This window comes from Labrus mixtus, chromosome 8, assembly GCF_963584025.1.
Source record: "Labrus mixtus chromosome 8, fLabMix1.1, whole genome shotgun sequence".
Taxonomy (NCBI): domain Eukaryota; kingdom Metazoa; phylum Chordata; class Actinopteri; order Labriformes; family Labridae; genus Labrus; species Labrus mixtus.
The window spans coordinates 20,338,606-20,357,541 of NC_083619.1; the positions used below are offsets into that span (position 1 = coordinate 20,338,606).

The window sequence follows — 18,936 nt, forward strand, 5'->3', positions numbered from 1 at the left end:
TGTGTGGAGGCAGTGCTCATTCTCTCTCCGCTCTTTCTTTTAAAAAGAAAAACACTTTAATATAGCAGCTTTATTTGCTCCTCTGGTGACTTTTACCCTTGACTGGTTCAAAACTCCAGTAAAAATTCATTAAGATAAATTTATCTAAAAAAGTAATATACATTTCTTGGAGGCAGAATTTGTTTGCCAGTGTTGCTTTGTGCGCCACAATTTAAACATTTGCTGAAAGAAGTCTATTCTATAATGGGTTTAATAATGTAAGTACACGTTTTGAAGCATGTTACGTCTAACATGTAACTTAACCACGTAGCCTAAGTTCAACTATACACAAGATTATCTATCCTTTTCAGTGTTGTTGTTGTTGCTCTGTTTGTCTCTATTCATATCTTTCTTCTTGCATCTCCCTCTATTCCACTTTCCAAGCCCAACACAGTTTCAGCAGATGGCTGTTCAACAGGAGACTGGTTCTGTTCCAGGTTTCCACCTGTTAAAAGGTTGTTTTTTCTTGCAACTGTATTTTGCTAAATGATGCTTCGTACTGTGCTCATGATGGATTAATGTTGGTTCTTTGTAAATAATATTTGTTGTGCATAGAGATCAATGTGTGCAACGTCATTTGAAGTATCCTCAACCTGTGGCACATGCCCACTAAAAATAGCATTAAAGGGAAGAGCACCTTAATTTCTGCACAGTGCAACCTCTTGCAGAATACCACCTGCTGCTGTGCTGGAGGTCACACGCTCCCATCCACAGTGAATGCCCACAGAGGCTACGCTTGTTGTTGAATTATTAAGTAGAGAGGTGGGAGACTGAGGGTTTCAGATGCTCTCATTGATTACAGTCACTGAAAGTGGTAGCATTACTAAACAAAGTAAAGCCTTCAAAAACATTTCTGTGAATTAAGGAGGGCTTAGGAAAGATATTGCAATTTAATATTCATGAATGTATTTTGGACCCCTTTGTTCTTTTGAATGGCCAAAGTTGGAGTTGGGCCTGTATGTGTACAGAATTTAAACTACATCTTTGAGTATGCTAGCAAATCATATTATTTTAGAGTCTTACAAATGTAAATTTGAATGTTTGAAGAAGGTTTCAATGCAAACTACTTCTACAATTACCGCAATAATATCTGGTTGAAAAAATGACATCTTTCAAAACAGCCACACAGTCATGACTTCCATATTCATGCCAAAAATGTTTGGAAGGATGCTAAAAATAGCCAAAGCAGAAAAAAAAAATATTGGACCATTCCATATAAGGAGGATAATATACATTACAAAATCAACAAAATGGATTCTGTTTTCATTCTTCCACAGATAATTGGAAAAGAAAGCAACAACAATCACTGTGTAATACTGTACACAGTCCAACAATGATATTTTCTAAGAAAATCTCAAAATGTGAGAACCCCAGTTGGGATCAAAGTGGTGGAACAACGTCAAACCCTGATGGATAGGCACCCTAGAGCCAGTGCATTTGATATTCTTCCTTGTACAGGATAAACCTGTTCTTTAGCTTCCCTGTGTTGTTCTTTTGACAAACACAAATCAAGATTACCATCAGTATTTCTTTCAGAAATTATGTGTCTACCTTTAGATAAAAAAGCAGCACGGATACCTTTTTTTTTTTAATCATAGAAGGATGACTTTTGTAAAAAAAAAAATTTAGATCAATTTTTACTACCTTGCAGAGCCTTTGCTGGTTGTTGCAGGAATATCGTGTAATGTGACCTCATGGCCACCTTTAATCACTGGAACCCTGTGACATCATTGTTAGAACTGTATATTGCATAAAAAATCCAGCTCTTAAACTCCACAATTACCCTTTAACCACGACCACACCTTTTTCATGTACTTATACTTCTGTATTTAGCTAGTGAGGGCTATTTTAAGAACCATAGGGACGTGAATGGGTGAAGGGTGAGCTGCAACTCTAGAATCACTGCACATGTGATTTGGTTTGCACTAATGATGGTTATTAAGAACAGCTGTGTGCCAGTGAGCTTCCCTGCTAATACACAGGAATAGAAAAATACTGAACCTCCTTTTTACAGAGCTGTATATCAGACTGAAATTACATCTGCAATGTTGGAATATGTTCTTTTGGGCATTTCCTTGGATTGCACATCTTGAATGTATGAGCTCATAGTGGCTTGATGTGCTAATTTGGAAAGTGAGTTTTGACTGACATTATCACATGTACTAAATGTGCGTGAATGTCTATAGCTTCGACAAAGGCTTATTTATTTTATTTGTATGTCAATAGACTAAAAAGATGCTCAATTTTAGTAGTTTAGTAAAAAGATAATGTACCAGATTGTGGAGCATCAGGAGGCCTTTATAGTGGAAATAAATGCTTTTCAAAGTGTTGTGCTTAAAGAAGAAACAATAAAAAGGAAATTGTTTTTTCCCTTTCATGCCTTTTTGTATTTTATGTTGCAGGACCAAAGTGAACATCAACCATTGTAAAAAACAACTTAAAGAGAAGGACTTTGTGATGTTGAGCCAAGTGCCAGGATGCGCTTAACATCAACGTCTCTGCCAACCAAAACAGAATCGACTACTTTCACCTGCTGTCGCTACCAACCGAGACGACATGCTGGGGTAATGGCACGCGTCAGGACCCAAGTAACTCCTGGGCACACAGCCAAGGGAAAAATTAGTTTAAGCCAGAGAAAAGCTGTTAGAGTTGAGGAGCAGCAGCAATGAAATGTGCAATGTCTGCAGAGGTAGTGGTGAGGCCGTGAAATGATTTCCTCAACTTCTTTCATTATCAACTTCTCACACTCGATTCAGGGTGAAACAGCTTCATCTTAATGAAATTGCTAAATAGTGGCCCTAAAGGAAGTCTACTGTCTATCAGTTAAGAGTTCCATAAGACAAAGAAATTCAATCACACAAATCAAAATAGTTCATGTCAATGAAAAAAAAAAAGAAGAGTGCTAAAAAAAGACACCGATGGGATAAGGGGAATCGGAAATGAAAAGGTTAAGGGCTGCCTATGATATTGATGTTTGTTCGTGATTAATCCGTTGATTATTTAAACAGTTGATAATTTGGCCAATGAAAAATCCTTTATAGTGAAAATGTTCATCACAAATGTCTTGCTCTGTCTAACAAGAGATAAATGTATCTAGATGCTGTAACTCTTAAGAATCCATTAGGTGATGTACTAATAAAGCAGAAAACATGCTGTAGCAGTGGTACTGTTGAGCTGCAAGGTATAGGTAGGAAATAAATGTTAAAACCAACACTAGGACTGCTGAGGTAACATTAACAGCAAAAGAAAGATCATCCAGCCAAAAACAGGGGAGGATAGACTTCAATAAATCATAACCAAAACATTTAAAAGCGCACTGTTTTTTTTTAATTGAAAAGCCTTTAATATATGAGCTAGACGACTGCAAGTTTTGTCTCCAATTCTTCATCAGGGCATGATAAAATCAAGTGCCAGCTCCCACATAAGCAGATCAGCACTGGGTAATTGTCACAGGTCTTTGGAACCTCATTTAGTGAAGCAGCAATTCTATTGGCATTTTGTCTTCATTAAAAGCAAAAGATAGTCATACAGTCTAAATACGCTTAGCTACAAACCCTGAGCATAATGCTAACAGATAAACATGATATACAGATGGCAACAGTGAGAGCTACAGTGTGGTGAAGGCACTGGGTTAAATTTCTGCTGTATGTAATTTTCAACATAGAGCAAAGATATAAAGAACCAGGCTTAACATATAAATGTTTAATATTCACCTGCACATTCTTTACAACAAAATTGGTCAATGTTTAAAACAATTCAACGAACACAAACTCAAGCAGATCACAGATTCTGTTGTTTTGAGAAAGATTAAGCAGCAGTTTTCTGCGAAAGATTAAAATAGATATTTTTTTGCTGATTGAAGATTCAGGGTGGAGCATAATCAAAAGGTTAAGCAGGGAGCTGGTGGGGACTTCTACTGATGTAATCAGATAGTACATCATATGTTGTATCCAGATTAGAAAGCCCCCTAAGACAAATATAAATAAGTTGTGACTGAACCAGAGAACAGGCAGCAACCTGTTTTGTTTTAATTGTGAACATCAGTGTGTCATCTGCAAATTGATGTAACGTGACAAAGAGCTTATTGCAGAGGAGACAGCTCACAGCCGGGTTCAGGGTCTTTGCGCCGAGCTTTTCAGACTTTAGATGTTCCCTTTTTGACAGTTTAATATTTTACCAACAGCTGCAGCCAGCTGCAGGGTCAGCTGCTGAAGCTTGACCTGTTGGAGCTCACATATCATGATGTTGAATTATGTGTGCACTGACATGTGACCTTGAGCTGTCATGATGTGAGGACTTGGATATCTCATCATTGACCTTTTGGCAAACTGTAAGCTCGTCTGTGCTGTCTAGGGATTGGATTGGGTGGATGTCTTAAAGGTGTTTTAACTCCAGAAGTGAAACTAGCGGGGCTTTTCCAGTCGGAAAGATGTTTTTACAAGAGCAAGAAAACAAAATAATTACATTTAGAAAACGATTGGTAGTCATCAGAGTTCAAGATGATTTTAATTCTTTACTTTTACACAGTATTGCTGGTGAGTTTTAAATTAATTTTGGAATAGGATAGGGAATAGTAATAATAGTAATAGTAATAATAATAAACAGCTCCATTAGTGTATCCCCTTCCATTAAAGAACATTAATTAACTCATATGATCCCTATTATTCTGTCTGAGAAATGTCTTTCCTTCCACTAAATTGACAACTTCCAGTAGCCTTCAGGTTAAAGAGGCCAGGAGCCTCCAGCTGCCTGCTGGAGATGAGAGGTTTATCTGCTTTCCCTCAAAAGGTTGAATGGAGAGCATAGAGATTAGAGTTGGAATTCGCTATGAGAACATTTTCCTGCAATATTCTTTCTGCCAACAGCTCTTTGACCTCCACTGACCTGCTCAAAGAGAAGAACGGAGGGAAAGAAATTAAAGGGCTTGAGGGATATGGTGTCAAACTAGAGCCGCCCTGTCGAGTACAGCCAGGCTCTGTGATGCTCAACCTCTCGACAGCTGTTGTGACAGCCATAAAATAACATAAAATGAGGGAAATTATCAGCACAGTAATGCAGCAAAAAAAAAGATCTGTTCCTGAAGAATTGCTTTGTCACTCAAGCAAAAAAAGAATGCAGGAAAAAGGAAAACTGGCCCTCCCTCCCCACATTCACACTGTGAGAAAATTTAAAAACTGGATTTGGACCTAACATGAAATAAAAACATGTCCAGCTCTGCTTTGAGAAGCTGAAGAAACAGTCAGAGCCTATTATCTGCTCAGCAGAATGCAGGGAAGGGGATAAATTGAGCTATTTGAGCAGAGGGGAATGAGAGCATTGCCAGGATGCAAAATTTGGTCTACGCCTCTGTTCCATTGACATTCTAGCCTACATGGTGTGTAATCAATGGCCTGGGTCAATGTAATCACTCGAGGAGATTAGCGGGCTTTCAGGAACGAACACAGGTTTTTGGGCTGATAAGCGGTACAAGGCCTGCAAAAACGTGATGACTCAGTAAAGCTGTGGTAGAACGATTTCAGTGATTTGTGACTGAAGATTTGTGGGAAAAGCCTGGTCATTAAAGAGCTAGAGTCCAGGGACGTCTACATTTAGACAAGACAGATAGGAGAAGCTGGATTCTGAGGCAAAGTTTAATCTGGTATTGACCTGTGATCAACACAAAACAGCTCAATGTTGAACCTGTTTTTATTTGTTGTTGTGAACTTTCAATAGTACCCTTTTTAACTCATTGGTTTTCCTTAAGAAATGTTTGATTTAAGTTCTATAATGTATTTAAATGTTTCAAAGTGATTTTTTTTGTAGCACTGTAGAAAATTTGAATAATTCTGGTGACGTACATGTCTTAAAAATAACACCAAATAAGGAATTTATAATCTGACATACTGTCATTTTAATTCATTTTCACATCAAGTCTGCAGCACTAGTTCAACCTTCTGTTCAACAGTTAATATGTTTATCCTAAATGTAAAGCCCTTTGTTTTCATTGTAACATATCATGTTAGTATTTTGATATTGGAATACAAAAGTATACAAATGTTCAGCTGCAATATGGCAGATAAATTATTTTTGTGGGTTAAAAACTGAAAGCATGTGTCTATTTCAATATATAACCAAGCCACATAGGCTCTAAAAAATGTGTTCTTTTGATGACAAATTACTCAGGAAAATATTGCATGGTAAATGTTGTTTTTGATTCAGAAACCTCTCTGCTATACAAGCCACTTTGTCCTGTTTAAAATGCCTCCTCCTCTCATTCTGTGTTGCTGTGGAACGTGAGCAAAATGCTCAAATTATATGTAAATACAAATGTTAATGTGACACCCACTCTTGAGCATTAGTGGCCATTCAGCAGAATTCGGTTCAAGCTGAATGTTAAAATTACAAAATGCTGTTGCAAGGCCAGAAAATAGCTCTCTATGAAGAATATTAGTAGCTCCTTCAAAATGTTCCAATAGCTCTTCAAAACAAAGCGTTTTCTGTGGGAGTCTGCGAATGACAGATGTGATGGCATCTGGGAAGAATGGCTGGGGATAGAAGAAACCTTAAAAAAGATCAGTGTTTTGCTGAATGCAGCCCACTCATGTCAAAATATGACAATCCAACCCATGAGAAGAAGTAAAAAAATGAAACAAATAAATATTTCTATGAGAACCAAATAAAACAGAGGGTCAATCCTATGGTAAAAAAATAATCAATTTAGTGTTTTTATGAAAGACAAAAAAGAAAAAATTGTGGGTGCAAAAATGGATTACAGTCATTCCAACATGGACCCTATAAAATATAAACTGCACATTTATTAAGTTAGGTAGAAACTATTTTTCTTCTTTTATCACTGAATATGAACACAACTATGGAAGCTGTATTGCTTAAATTATGAAATATGCAAATAAAGGTTAAAATGTAAATAAAATGTTCAAACTTTCAAGAAGTTTGAGTCATCTCAAAAAATGCAAAACTTAAAACTGGGTCAACTTAAATGTATAATATGTAGAAATGTGTTAGAATGTTTCATTAAAATATCTAAATTGATTAAATATTGACTAAACCTAATAGAGCCGCCATGACAGACACAAAATGTATTTCGTTGCCAAGGAAACACCGGTTGTTACGTCAAAGTCGCTGCATCAGGAAGCAGGAATTGCTACTGAAAGCTGCCGTTCTGTTGCTGTAGGTGCTGCTTTGATTAAAAACGTCATGTAAATTAAACTTAGATACATCGTAACATATTATCTTCCTCAGATCTGTTTCACCTGTTAGTCTTGACTACGTTTACATCGGGCCCAGAGAGAACTTTCATGATTCCCCGCCAGACAGATTATTTACCCATCATTAAATATGTTTATTTTGAGACAGCTTTTTTTAACAAGATCAAGTTTTCCCTTTACATAGTCACAAGCATTTCACTATTTTTTAAAAACACAGGATTTGACATTGAAAAGCACAATGGATAAAGATACTGACAATACTCTAAATCATACTTCAAGCAGTGATGTGTATGTTTTAAAACAATCAACTGTGGTTAAAAACAACCATTTGTCTTCTCTAATTTAGTACTGTTAGGTAGTGCATCGAGTTCATTCAGAACTACATTGGTTCCATGTCGACCCATAGTCTTAAAAGTGAAAATCAATGTACAATGTGTTATATTGTTTAGAGAGTATTTCAGTATTTCACCAGTTACCCCTCAACATCAGTCAGTCATTCTGCCTTCTTCAGTATTTAGCTCCATGTAAGGCCATAAAGGATTTTGTCAGGTTTTAATGCAGCATTTGAGCTTTGGCTCAGAGCTGCCTCAGGCAGGACTTTTGTGTAAGAAATGTATCGGTCTAATCTAAAGTGGATTGTGAAGGGCAAAGAAGGTCGTCTCAACCACGTCACTTCAGATGGTTTGGATTCTACCTCTTGGCCAAATGAAACTCAAGTGTTTGGTTTGGCCAGTGGATAGAAGTCTTCTGACTTTGACAGACAGGTTAGTAAATAGACTGTGTGGAGGTTACAATATAAATATACTGTATGTGGTTCTGGAGTTCAAATGCATTCAAACATTTGAGTGGATAATGTGAAAAATAGCTTTGGGCAATTTAATGAGCTTTCGTTTTTCTGAGAAGGGAGCTTATGAAAAGGAGCTGCGCACTTATACATAATGTATGGTGCAGCTTTTGGTGTATAAAGTGAGCATTTTGTTTGTCAGTTTCAGTATTTTCCATCAGCAGTATGAGACTTTTTGATCAAATATAAGGGATAACATCAATGAAAAGCATTGGAAACAGAGTAGAGGCACACATTCTCATCTTCTCTATGTGCCTGTGGTCACACCAATGTGGACATAATGATATAAAGCCTGAAGAAAACCATATTCAGCAAATTCCAGCCTGCACACAATGACTCAATGAGAGGCGATGGACCATTTGGCAGCAGTTGATGGTGGGTGTTTGATTTACCAGCAGCCAAGTCATCATTTTAAAAGGGTGGCATTCATCCGCCGTATGGGCTTTATTGTCCCCCTTAATGCTGTATGAAAATCAAAGCTCCACGTGACATAAAGCACCACAAATTCATACTGCGATCAGAGAACAATCTCTGACATCTTGATATGCTTTACTTCACAGGAGATGGGAAAATTAAGACTGTCCTTCCTTGAAAAATTAAACACTGCAAGAGAAAAATCTGTTCCTTGTTTTGGGTCTTATCATTGTAGTAGCAGCAGTTACTATGACAATGTTTTCTCAGCGCAATTGTGAAGATCTGGGAACACAGAAAGGTTGCATTTCATGGAGCACAAACCGTAAGCAGACGGATCAATTCATCTTATATGGAAGTAAAACAAGAAGTACAGCACATCCAAACCAGTGGGGTATCCTGCGGCTGATGTAAAGAAGAACTCTGAGGGATCGATAGTTAGTCCATGTTGACCAGGAAGTCTGTGAGCTATGATAGGGGTTTATAATGAAAAAGCCATTGGTTTGACAGTTGCCTTTCTTTGCCTTCAACACGGTTATCTTTCAGATATTTTTTGCAAACTGACTAATTTCCCCAACCCTCATGTTTACTAACCTCGTTCTGTATTTATTAGGCCAGTATTACCAGACATCAGATATTCTGAGTTGTTCTACTATCGTAAGTGTGTTAATGAGCAAGTGTGTTTGTATTTGTTTTGTGTCATCGTGAATCAAAAGCCTCTCTAAATCCAAACTATATTTCCTTTAATCCCTGTAAGCAATTTGTGAGTTCTAGGAAGTAATTTGTCCTACAGGGAAATAAAACAAAGCCAACAGCGTAAGAGAGCACAGTCGCTCTGCACACAAGCAGCACTACAGCTTGACAACAGTCTGAAATACATCACAAAAACAAACTTCATGTGAATACTTGGACTGAGTACTGTATGTGTGTTATATTTGTGTGGGTGTTTTGGTCTGTATTTTGACATCATGGTTTTGGCTCATGGAACAGAGTTAAGAAGCTGGAGAAGGAAACAGCCAGTGGTACAGATAAGAGCATGGCCAGAGAAACCCAGCTGACTAAGCATAAAGTAACACACTTACAGCATCACTGAAGGAAAACAAGACTTTTACAAAAGTAACCTGATTTCTAAGAAATGCATTTGAAATTGGGCCCCGAGTGAACTAGGGGGAGGATGTGAACTTGGGGATCATAGGGGGATAAAAATGTTAACGATTTTAACGGGCTTCTTGTGCCTTTAATGGAGAGATAGGACAGTGGATAGAGCTGGAAATCAGGGAGAGAGAGTAGGGAATGACATGCGGGAAAAGAGCCACAGGCTGGATTTGAACCTGGGCCGCCTGCCTTTGAGGACTATGGCCTCCATCCATGGGGCGCGCGCACTAACCACTGCACCACCAGCCAGCGCCCCCCGGTAGAGTAAGTTAAAGAGAAAATCTCAATTTCCATTTTTGAAAATCCTGATTTTCCCCACATTTTCTATTTATCGTCCAGCACTAGTGGCAGGTTATGATCTTGGTTAAACGGCTATTAGTTCAATGTGTGTGTTCTTATAATTCAAGTCTCTCTGGACTTTTCCTTCACCAGGTTTTTCTGAGTTTCAAAACACAAGTATGAAAAGCAATAGTTAGGCATTTGCGGAGGTATTTTTGCAAGAGCAGATTTTTTATGAAAACACTTTTGCTGACATAAAGTTTCTCAAAACTTAGTTTGGCATGAGATCACGTTGTAAATAGCCTTTACATAACCAAGCATTAACCTCCTCTTTTTTCCAAAGCTATCCGCTAAGTGCACAATAATAATCACTGAAAATTATACAACTTACCAAATGCATGACACCCGAAAAAGCAGACATGGCCAATTAATAATTCCTAACAGCGACTCACTACATTAATTAGCAGAAAAAAGGAAACTGGAAAGTGAGGGAGAGGAGGTCAAAAACAAGCAAATGAATGTGAGGTAAGAACGCGAGCTGTCTGGAATGTACACCTCGTGAAGAAACGCATAATTAAGGGTTTAATGGACTTACTAATGACTGTACATTTGTCCGCCTTTCGCTTTAGGACTCAATTGACAGTGAGGACACGAGTGGAGGAACACATTACGGAAAAGGGAAAGCATTCTTGAAATCTTTATTCCCATCACAGGAGTCAGTCCCAAAGAGCCTGTGAGACCTTAGTGTTTGACATGATTTCTAAAACAGTGAATTGTTTTTAAAAATTATTTTCACAAGGATAAGGATTACTCAAATTTTTATTAAGCTTACTGACCTTTTAACAGCAATAAATCATACCCTTTAGAAACTTTAACTAATGATTTTACATTTCAAAATACTTTTAGGGAATTTTAATGTTTAATTTAAAAAAGAAAAACGTTTTTGTGCATAATGCATAAGGAGCCCCTTCTAGGCTTTCAATAATGTGGCACAACAAACGATTACGGCTCTCATGATAGCATTCTTTAGCCCACAAGCTACACATCACTTCAAGCCAAGTTTGAGAACCCCACGCTTCTTTTTATTATAAAACTGAACAACGTTTCCATTTTGAGCGAAGCTTGGATATCTGGAATTTTTTTTAAAATACCCGCAGTGTCTGAGAAAAAAATCTCTGGATTTAGCATAGCGCTTTTCTAGACCCCTCAGAGCACTTTACACTACGTGTCAAATTTTGCCCTTTCACACACACTCACACACATTGATGGCAGAGGCTACTAAGCAGAGTGCCAATCTGTCCATCAGGATCTAACTTAACACATTCACACACTGAGGGCTATGCCTTCAGGGGCAATCTGCGGGTCAGTGTGTTGCTCAAGGACACTTGAGCTGGAGACTGAACCGCCAACCTTCTGATTAGAGAATGACCCCTCCCACTTCTGATCCACAGCTGCCCAAACAAATACCAAAGTGTGATGAGAATACAGTGAATAAGGTCCTTATATTCACATTTTTTTCAGGTCAGTAGCCCGCATTCAAGTAAACACAGTTGTTAAAACAACCCTAGACTGCAAGTGCCCTAAAAATAGATACATTTATACATGATTACATTAGGAATTCTTCAGACCTCTTCAGAGAAGTGTGGAGTCTCCACCAGTAAAAGCTACTGCTGAAAGTTTGTTAATCACCTAAAAACTGTTGAAGGCTTCAAAACTAATGTGAAATACAAAACTTGCAAAATCATTGTGTGAAATTCTTTTAAATCCCATTTTCAACAAATCTTGAAACTTTAGTTTGCAGGCAGAGCAGGAAGAAAATCATCTGAAATCACCACAGAGAAGCAACATGTAGCTCCTATTTGCATAAACAGCTGGGATAATGTGCCCGTGTTTCTCTCAAACATTCTTGATTAGCAAAGCCAGCAGAGTGAAGTATCTATCAAATATTCAACACGCTATCGCACAGCAACTCTGGTGTGTTAATAAAATGCAACAGACAGCTAGATATTTGAAATTACAGAAACCTTGGTGCGTAATCAGAGTTCAGTGGTCTGACACTGAACAACCCAAGTGCACTAATTGACCTCACCAAGCTGCGGCTCCTGGCACTCCAACAATCCACTCAGGGAAATGATAAACACACACACTTATGGATATCTCTCTATATCTTCTACTATAGCAGTACACTTCGTCCTTGTGCCATATGTCAGTACAGTATGCACTTAAGCAATGCACAATATGTCACTCCATTAAAAAAAAAAACAACAACAACAACAAATTCCTGCAACGTGAGTGTACAGTGTGATTCTGAGAGCTTTGAAATCCAAGAAACAAAACCAAACACAATGAAACAAAATAAACACCAGCACAGCACTAATCTCACATACAAATCCTCTCCTTGATTTCTCTCCAGTGAGCGTAGCGACAGCGTAAGCGGCCCAGTCAAACATGCCTCGCTCATGACATGTGTCAGTACTGGATTATAATCTCTAGCCCACAGTGGTGCACAGGTTACGTAATCAGAGAGATTAAATGATGCAAGCCATGGCCAGAGAAGGTCAATATAACTGAAAGAGGTCAAGAGAAGTATAGTACGTGGACATGATTTAGGTGAAGAAGAACTTGCTGCCTTGAATTGACCCATGGTAATGTATTTGACTCCAAGAATTATCTCTTTTTGACAAATGGCGCTCCACTTTATAGGCTAAAAGTGGTGTGATGTATTTTTAGGTCACCTAATAAATATGAGTTTAGTATAATTGACCCTTCTTTAGCTATCAAATATTAATTAATATACTGATACATGGTGGATTTGTCATTCATATAGAAGGCAATTAATGACAATTGGCCTCAGAAGTAATACAGTAGTGGACTGTAGTGGTTTAATAAAAAAGGTAAAAGTAAGCCATGAATGCTAGAGCTAATGTTACATTACATGTTATATTAGAGCAGGAAGACTCCATTTATTGTTCTTTTTATACCTCCTAATGAATCTGATAAAAAATGTTCAAAGAGCTAGGCTTATGGGCCGTTACTCCTTTGAGTAGTTCACTATTGTGGAGGTTTTTACAGCATGCACAACTAGTTGGAGAAATCAGGATAAACCCAGACCACACTGAAGGGATTCAATATCTCACCTGGCCTAGGAACACCTATAGGGATTGTCCAGTAACCTGCTTTGCCTGCTAAAAGAGCAACCTAGTCTTGGATAAGCAAAAATAATAAAATGCACAGATGATTGGAAAGCTGACAAAGCTAGGCTGGGAAATAGACAAATAAGCACATGGTTTGTTTTCTCTAGACATTTTCTTCAGCCACTCTTGTTCAGACAGATTGAAATCCCACCTGGTTCATGCTCCCTCACAACAATTATCAAATATGGTGTCGATATCTGAGGTGCGCTGATGAGGCATTTATTAAAACAACCAAGATGGCTACTGCTGATGTTAAACATCCTGAATCCTCCACTGCATCAGTATTAGACAAAGTGGACTAGAGTTTACATTACATACATGTTAAATGTTATAAAATAAATAAGTGTACTGTGTTGAACTAGGTATCTGTAGACTGTCAACTTATCATAAGCTGCATGTTTTGACAGCTGTACCATCCAGATGCATTTTGGTCTGTGTCCATTGAAATGCCTCTTTATAACTGAGAGGTTTCCAGACAATTTTGCTGTAATCAAATGTTCAATCAAACCCGACTGGTGTGGAGAGGGAAGTATTTAAGGCTTTTGAATCACAAACAGTAGTAATCTCTTTAAGGTTAGCAAGGTTATTGGCAATAACTTTCATCCACATACAACTCTGAATCCTAAAATCACACTATGCGACAGCCAACTGCATTGAGTGCAGTTATTATAGAAGACATTCTTGACTGCATTAAGAGGGTAAAATGAGCTCATACACAACAACATGTAGGCAGGATTTAGTAACAACATTTTCAGATTAAAAACAAATAAAAAAAACCTTGACACATATTTTACAACCGCCCAAAATACAATATACCGCAGGAATCAAAGATTTGAGGGTACACACAGATAAATAACACTCCAACAAGTACCTTTAATTATTGAAAGTAAAGCTTCTTAATATTATCTGTTTAAAATTGGTTTCCTATGCTCTTTTTGTCAATTGTATTTTGTCCGTTCAATCAGTGTTGTCCACTATGTGTCAGTTCATAACAAGGTCATTAAATGCCAGTAATTCACTTACAACAATCTAATACAGTGAAACAAGATTTTCAAAGGTCACTCAATTCCCATGTCAGATGAGTCATACAGTCAATAGATTAAAGAAGGCTTTCTGTTTCTGTCAGCCACAGAGACACACAAACAGACAGCAGTAACCAGACACTCACATAGAGTCATGAAGATGCAGGCAGTGATAGAGTTAAGTAAAGGTTTAAACTGCTTTAAATTCCAAAATCGGGCTTTACAAAACCCGGCACCTCCCCTCAAAACAACCAGCAGCATGGCCCTAAGAAAATCAATCAACCCCTAATTCATCATTGGCCAAAATTGAAACAAAACTGCTGAGCTATCATTGAAGCTAAATGTGAGTAACGAAATGAATGTTGAGTAAAAGTAGAATATTTACGATAAACCTCTAAACGAATGGAATCAAAAGCTGCTCCACAGTCACAAATACAACATACTCACGTTCTACAATTAGATCTCATTAGTGAGCACCACACAACTTCTTAACGGTTTAAGAACAGCGATTAACACAGGAACACTGTGGTTTCACACTCGGATGTTATTTTAAGTAATCTACCTAGCACTGACAAGCTGGCGCCACTCTCGACGCCAGCACCAAAGGTTCACAGTGCCAAATGCAAATTCTACGCTCATAATTTTACCATGGATTTTCTCCAGCCCAGACAGGACGATGTGGGCACAGCGAACTCAAAACTCTGAGCAATAACAACCAATCGATGACTATTAAGATGTGTGAGAAAACTGTTCTTGCCTTGGAAAGTGAAACAGCTTGCAGAGCAATTTAAAAACACAATTACAGCCTCTGACTTGGGAGTGAATGTGATGTATAAACACAGAGAACAATATGGACAAATCCCACAGGCAGATGGAAGAAGGTAGGTCACAGTGATAAGAGAGATTCATTGATTAGTAATTGTGCTGTTTTGGTCAGATATGAAGCCATTTCCTCAGTTGATCATAGATTAGATTAAACTGATCAGACAGGACATTTCCAAAGGGCTGTTTCTGAAGCACGCAAGTGGATAAATCATAAATGAAGGGTTACAAATTGGTATTGGAGTATGTAATGATACATTTAATCTAAACTACATAATTCTTAGATTAATGAAGATTTTGTCGTACTACATGTATGCTGGTCTCTATAAACATCATAATTATTGTGGTTGGAAATGCTCTCCATAGGCTAGTTTGATGAAACTGAAATCAATCATTTGTAGACCTATTGGCAATGGGGGGAAAAAATCCAACAGAACATAGACTGTATATAACATCTGGATATAGTCTCAGGGATGTCACTCACAAAGCTCTTAATGGTCAAACACAATCTTATCTTAAAGAGCTAAAAGACCTTAACGCTCCCAGAATGCAGGCTTGTTTGTGGTACCTTCAGTCTCTAAATGTGCTATGGGAGGTAGAGCCTTCAGTTATCAGGCCCCTCTTCTTTGGAGGTATCTACCAGTCAGGTTCAGGTAGGCAGACACCCTCTGTACTTTTAAGAGCAGGCTTAAAACGTTCCTTTTTGATAAAGCTCATAGTTAGGGCTGGCTCTGTTTTGCTGCTGAACTTTGAGGTCTTTGACTTCCGCACCGAGGACATTCATTTATTCATCCTGTTTTGTGATGAAACCTCCTTACTCATCTCTTCCTGGAGCGGATAATCACAGCCTTTGATCATATTGACAGCGTTGTCCCAGAGACATTTACAAGAACTCCACATTCTCCTTCAAGAATTCCTTTGAGCTGAACGTCCAGTTGAACCTCTGTCATTAGCTTTCACATAACCTTCTGATCTTCTTCATTCACTTTTTTTTGGTTGCTACATTGTTGTTTCTACCTCTCTTTCACCCTCGGTCAAATCACTGCATCTTCCAGGTATTCAGGTTGTCTTTGTGCTTGTTAAACTGTATTTTCTTCTCTTTCATAAGGAGCTGAAATGTGATTTCATTGTTCTGTCTTTGTCTTGTTTTTCTCAGCATGGGGTTTCACAGGGTGCTCTGAAAGGGAAAAAATCATGTTGGTGGTCACAGTTCTTTTTTTGAGTTTTTCTTGTCTATAATAATTCTCCTCCAGGACCCAAGTGTTGAAAAAGGGTCACTTTTTATCGCTGTGGGTCTCATTGTCTTGATATTATTTCATAGTTTACTACAGAGGTCTTGGAGGGGTGAAATGTTTGCTCTCTCTCAGTGACTCATCATTCCCTGCCAGAAAACCCATTGTCTCTTCTTCTGTTGAAAAAAAAGACCCTACTGTTACTTGTTAAGTTTTGTCTCTTTCTTTAATGGCATCCACACACATGAAGGATATCTGTACTTTAGGAGAGCTGAAAAACATCAGAAAAAGAAGTGGAGTTAATCTTCTTCATCAACATATCCTTTTCTCTCTCTCCTCTCCTCATCCTTCTCACCACCTTGATAGCAGCCTCATTTACGGGTTCTACTCTATCATCATCACATCTTACTTCTCCAACTACAGAGCAGGGCAGACACACCAACGAACATGAAGAATATAGGATACTAATTTGTCTTTTAATATTTGCACAATCATCTTCCCTGGCTTGATCAAAATATTCGTGTCATACTTTTAGTCACAGCAATGATGTGGGAGGAGTAAAGCTTGTGTATGCTTCTCACAGAGACAGACCCACGCACACCCTCGAAACATCTGGCTGGAATGATTCTTTCAACCCATCTTTTAATCCATCTTGAATACTTATTGGTGCATTTAGTCTAACTCCAGAAACACCAGTGACTGAGAAAAACACAGTCATACATACTGCTGCCTCTAACTGAATCAAAAAAGTAATAGAATATACCTGGAAAGGTGATAAATAACTTATCACATATCACATTTTAATTGAGTTTTTGGATTGCTCAGAGTATAATGTTTGAGTGAGGATAGTTTAAAATCTAAGCTGCAGCCTCAGACACTTTATCACAGCAGAATGAAACTCTTGTTTGTTATGTCTGAATGTGAACAGATTTAGAGGCTGCAGCCTGAAAAATAACTGTGGGTAAATTTGTCCTTTTAACTTGTGTTTTCATTGAAAGCCACACTCTAATTACAGTGAGTCATTTCGCCAATCTGCGAGTCTTTCAAAGAGCACAGTGGAGAAAAGCATCTAAGAAATGAAGTGAATCCAAGGGGTCTGAATACAGGGGTGGTGACCCTTTTTTCTAAAGCCTGGCTCAGACGACAAAATTGTTAAGGGTTTACCTCGGTTCATCTCGTCTATAACAATCAGAAGGAAAATCTGGTCTGAGACTTTTGTCTGTACAAACGTTTGGCTTAGATTATCTGGAAAGGTGAGGGAACCAGTCTTGATCCTCTCAAACTCAGACTTTCAATTAGTTTGCTTTCATATTTCTCTCGCTGCAAAGCGTCCCCTCCATAAGATCATCCCTTTCAGACACATGATAATTTTCATATCCTAAGGAGTGAAGTGCAGCATTACTTTCATGTTTAGGAAGTAAATCTGCAAACTTCTCCTCATGTGCTTGTTGAAACCCAATTAATAAAGACGTTGTGGTTATAGACTGTATTAAAAGATGGACAGCAAAGCCACCGTTAGCTGTGAGTTGGTCGCAATGCCGGCCTGACATGTTTCAGGGTATGAAGAGCAACTGATAGGTGAAGAGCTAGTTTTCAGATAGGGGGGGTTCCTCTACTTTGTGCTATGCTTCCTTCGAAACAGTCTGCCAACCAGCAGGCAGCTTCAGTTTCTCAGGCTGTTCTGTGCCGGCTAATGGGCACCAGCAACGGCAGCTTATCCTTTAGTTTCTATTGTGTGGATATATATTTTCATATCACTAAGCCTCATGTTTACAAATGTCACTGAGGGAGGTAGAGGAGTAGCTAAACACCTGACACACCAAACAGGAGACAAAAGTAAAGACAGAGGCTGTCTCTGAGCGGTCTGCAGAATGGTCACTAGCGGAGCTGAGTTGTAAATGTCTGTCACATCCTCTGAGTGAAGGATCGTAAAGTTTAATTTAGTAGCAGATAAATGAACCAATCAAAAGTTCATTTTATTATTGTATCAGTCTTTACTTATTAGTGATCTTGATTATTCTGCAGTGTATTATTTGATCGCTGTTTCTTGTATTTTTTTCATAAGGCAGCCATAAATCACACATTCAATATTCTAAATATTGTCCATTTGGATTTTATACATTAGAAATGTTATGACATTAATTAATGCATAATAATCATGATAATTGTGAAACTGTGATTATTTCTCAGACAATAATCATGCCCTCAAAATCACTAATGTTGCATCCATAGTCACATTTGACTTTGACTGTCCTTTCATGGGTGACTTAAGTGTTAGTGTTATCTCATGAAGGGGACTTAGAAGCTCTGAGAAGTGCAAATGTGAAGGTTATTCTTAGATTAAGAGTGAATTTATTGTAAAGGTAGACACATCCCTGAAGCGAAATATGGGCACACACACACACGCGCGCACACACACGTGAACACACACATACACAGAGCTAACTCAATGAATAGAGGGGGTAGAGAAAATAGCGCTTTCAACTAGATTATCTGTTTGACTCTAAGCCAGAGAAGCCATGTAATAACAGATAGTGCATAATGCTCTGAGTCTATCAAAGATTATTACATTAGTAATCCCGACATAGTGATAGCCAATTATTGCTGCCTCAGTGTTACTTTGTCAATTGGAGCAGATGTAGCGACACAGCAACAAAAGGCTGAATTCCAAATACTGTGATGCAATCTAAGCTGAAGTTCATTGTTGTTGTTTTTTTAGAGGAACAGATATGT

At 38.1% G+C, this 18,936-nt stretch overlaps 1 protein-coding gene across 3 annotated transcripts in view; it reads right to left on the reverse strand.

Annotated features, from left to right (window-relative positions):
- pde1cb (phosphodiesterase 1C, calmodulin-dependent b) overlaps positions 1-18,936 on the reverse strand; it is an 86,583-nt gene that overhangs the window by 25,558 nt on the left and 42,089 nt on the right. The gene's annotated exons all lie outside the window — the stretch shown is intronic.